Source organism: Loxodonta africana, chromosome X (assembly GCF_030014295.1).
Source record: "Loxodonta africana isolate mLoxAfr1 chromosome X, mLoxAfr1.hap2, whole genome shotgun sequence".
Classification (NCBI taxonomy): Eukaryota; Metazoa; Chordata; class Mammalia; order Proboscidea; family Elephantidae; genus Loxodonta; species Loxodonta africana.
Window position 1 is genome coordinate 23555871 of NC_087369.1, and position 4195 is coordinate 23560065.

The window sequence follows — 4195 nt, forward strand, 5'->3', positions numbered from 1 at the left end:
CTGTGTCCGTTTAACCAGTTCCTGTCCCTTTCTGCTTCTCATCCTGCCTCTGGACAGGAGCCACTCATGTGGTCTCGTGTACCCGATTTAACTAAAAAGTACACTCCTCACATGTATTATTTTTTGTTTTATAGCCCTGTCTAATCTTTGTCTGAAGAGTGGGCTTCAGTTCTGGGTTAACAGAGTGTCCGGGGGCCATAGTTTCGGGGGTTCCTCCAATCTCTGTCAGACCATTAAGTCTGGTCTTTTTACATGAATTTGAGTTCTGCTCCACACTTTTCCAATATACTCTTAAAGGGCTTCTGAGTTGGCTGTGGACTGCCTGGCAGCCCCGGGGATCCAGGGACATGAGTTGAATGACCGGAAATGGAGTTGGGGAAGTCACACTGAGCCTGGTTCTGTTGGGAGCATGGGTTGGCTGGGGTTCTCTGGGGGTGATGAGCATGATGTTCTGTCCCGCCGTTCATTTCAAAGATGTAGATATTGAGGGCTTACTGTGTGCCAGACACCATGTTAACACTGGGAGTGCAAGGGTGAAAAGTCAAGATGGCTGTCCTGGAGGAGCTGAGTGCCTAGCGTAGGGTGTGCCTCAATAATAATACAGATGTCATCATCACTGTCACTACCTACCATTTATTGAATACTTGTTGTGTGTCTGGCACTGCCTCAGTGCTTTTCATATATATAGTCATTTAATTCTCACAACAACTTTATGAGGTGGATACCATTAACTCCATTTTGTAGAGGGGGAAAGGAAGCACAGAGAGATTGAGGAGTTTGTCCACCTCCACACAGCTAGTAAGAGGGATTTCATCCCCAGAAATAGGTGGAGTTAGGCAATAGCTCCAGAGAGGAGGGAGAGCACCCTCTCCAATCCCACACTCCCTGACGGGGAGGGGTGCCCGCTGGCGGGAGGCAGGCAGCTTCACACATCTGGAACTCTGGAAGTCATAAGAAAAGTGGGGATACTTCAGGATAACCGAGGCAGGGCAATCAGAAGAGCACAGAGAGCTATCTGTCTGGGTTTAAGTCTTGGCTGTACCACTTCCTAGCTACCTAACCTCTTTGTGCTTCAGTTAACCCATTTGTAAAATGGGAAGAATTGCACGTACCTCATTTTTTTTTTCATAGGGCTATTGCAAGGATTAAATAAATTTGCATTTGTCAAGTGCACAGAAGAGTGCCTTGCCCAAGGAAAACGTTGTGTGTTTGCTGGACATGTGGAGAGAGGCTGAAGAAGTTATCAGAGCAGGGGTCAGGAGAGCTGACCCCCTGGCCCTAGTGTCCCAGTGAAGATATTTACTCCAAGGACATTCTATAGGCTGCACAGGGCCTGGGCTCTGGAGACTGTGAGAAAATGTCTTTCACCTCGGGTCCTAAAATATTTGGAATTTTTTGACTTAAGAAACTTTGTGTATGTGTGTGTGGTGGGGGGGGAAGGGGTCTTATAAATCACCCGGGTGGCAGCATAATGGTCACAGGGCTGCTTGCTCCTCCTAATCCAGTTTGTCTCTGGGAAAACCACAGTCATGAGGCTGGCTTTCCAGCAGCCTTCATTTTTGCCCCTTTTTGCAAACACCTCACTCCAACCCCCTCCCGTCAGGCATCTACTTGCAATTTGCTTCTGGTGGCGAAGTTGATGCATTAAAAATTTCTGTGCTGCTGGTGGCGCAGTGGTTAAGAACTAGGGCTGCTAACCAAAAGGTGGGCAGTTCAAATCTACCCGCTGCTCCTTGGAAACCCAAAGGGGCAATTCTACCCTGTCCTATAGGGTAACTGTGAGTCCGAATCAACTGGATGACAACGGGTTTTTTTTTTTTTTTTTATGCTGCTTTACCTTGCAAACTTGGCTTGGCCACGAGCTGCTGTTTCATTAGGCAGTGACCCTCTTCGTTTCACAAAGCAATCCCCTGTGTTTTTTTTTTTTTTAAAGTTCTGATGCCCAGGCTGCTCCCCGGACCTGTTACATCAGAATCTCTGGGAATGGGGCCCAGGCATCAGTATGTTTTCAAGCCCCACCCCTACCCCCATGCCAGCGTGAGAATGCAGGGGGATGGGAATCACTGTCAAAGATTCCAGGCTTCCTCTTGGTTACTCTTTTTAGTAAAAAAAAATTAAATAAATAGTTTCCTAGGGCTGCTGTAATGAAGGGCCACAAACTGAGTGGCTTTAAAACAACAGAAATTTATTCTTTCACAGTTCTGGAAACCAGAAGTATGAAATGAAATGCGTCAGCGCGGCTGCGCTTCTTCCAGAGGCTCTAGGGGAAGATCCTTCCTTGACTCTTCCAGCTTCTGGTGGCTCTAGGCGTTTCTTGGCTTGGGGTTGCATGACTCTAGTCTCTCCCTCCATCTTCACATGGCCTTCTTCCCTGTGTGTCTGTGTCAAATCCCCTCCTACGTTTCTCTTCTATGGACATCTGTCATTGGATTTAGGAACCACCTGGATAATCCAGGATAGTCTCATCTGGAGATCCCTAATTTAATTATACCTGTAAAGACCTTTTTTCCAAATAAGGTCACATTTACAGTTTCTGGGGTTTAGGGCATATCGTTGTGGTGGTCACCATTCAACACACAGTGTTTAACTAGCTGGGTGAATCCCACGTTCATCTAAAAAATGGTGGAGGAATGAACCAGATTTCTGTTGACCACTCTAATCGCAATAGCTAATGCCAGCTGTTTTAAGAGAGGAAGTGATTTTACCACAGCTGCCCATAAAAAAAACACATAGAGGGCAGGGAAGCCGAATGTCTCCAAGGACCCCAAGTGAACTGGCAAAAAAGCAAAACACAAAAGGCTTTAATGCATTCCCGCTCTTCACAAGGAGGGTTTGGGATGGCAGCACCACTGGTAACCTCCTGGTCCTTATAGCCTGTGGATGATTCCAGTTAACACTGCTCCTCCCCCCGCCACCACTAAATTCTCCTTTTCAGCAAAAGGGCTCATTTCTGTTTTTGCCTTCCTTCTTCCCAGTAGGTTGTTACTGTTGCTAACTGGGCAGGGTGGAGTGACTCTTCCTCTAAATTTATAAAAAAATCTGTTGCAGATGTCCGACTTGGCCTGACTGCCAACAAACAAGTCGGCCTATTTGAAAGTGAGTTTTGGGTCGTAGTGTTACCTAATACTTAGCATTTTGCTCAGTAGATGACCAGTGTTTTTTCACTTTAAGCTTTGACTTCATCCTTCTGCCCATTTTGTCATTTCCCTCCAGCCACATGCCACCAGTAACACACCTGTGTTAAACAAATCAAGTTTGTTGTTGCAGTGAGGGAGAGTACACGGCATGGGGGGCCCTGGTATCTGAGGAAGAGGGTGGTAGAAAGCACTTTCTATAGGATTTTGCCGTGTGTCAGGTGATTTTAGGGCAGGTTGAAGGAAGCAGGGCTTTGTTCTGGATTGGATGCTGTCAGAAAGCAGGGGTAATTCTATGATTGGGTGTCTTAATAAATCTTATCTAGAAGAAGGGAAAATTAAAATGAGGCTAAAGCTTGTGATGTATATAGAAGCAGCAGTCACTGACTTGAGCCAGGATTGCAGGGCATTTGGTCATTTTTATGGTTTGGACCAGATTCATGTTCTGTCTGTGTTCAGAGGCGATGATAGAGTGGTCTTGTTTTTGTCTTGATTTATCCTGGTCATAGAGTGGCCTTGTCTAATGTTGGTGTTCACTAGGAGAATACCCAAACCCAGTTGCCCCACCTACTAATGGCACAATCCTGGCAAGACTATAAAGGTAGGACATTGACAGGAACCAAAATTCCCAGGCCTCTCTAAACACCTTGGGAATGGGCCTCAGTGTTGGTCTGAGCACCCCATCAGCTCACAGCAACTCTGAGGCCCAGCCAATAGCACCAGGCCAGCTCCTGAATAGCAGGGGCTGCCTCACTCTTTCTCGGTCCTCCCTTTTGACCAAGAGCAGAGGAGGTTAGGCCAGAGGACAGTAATCCATGATATCTACCTTTTTTTACCTTTGTTGAGGCAGGAGGTTGTTTAGAGAATGTAGTCAGTGATTGGACTAGGGTGCAGTAAGTCTCTCCTGCTTCTTTTGTTGCAGGATGAATTGCTGAATTCTCTGATGTAGCAATGACTGCGCAATCACATTAAGACTCTACACAAGAGACATTGGTCGATTGTAACACAATTACCAGAAACAAAATGATTATTAGTCCTGTAATAGGTCTTGAAGCCAGGGG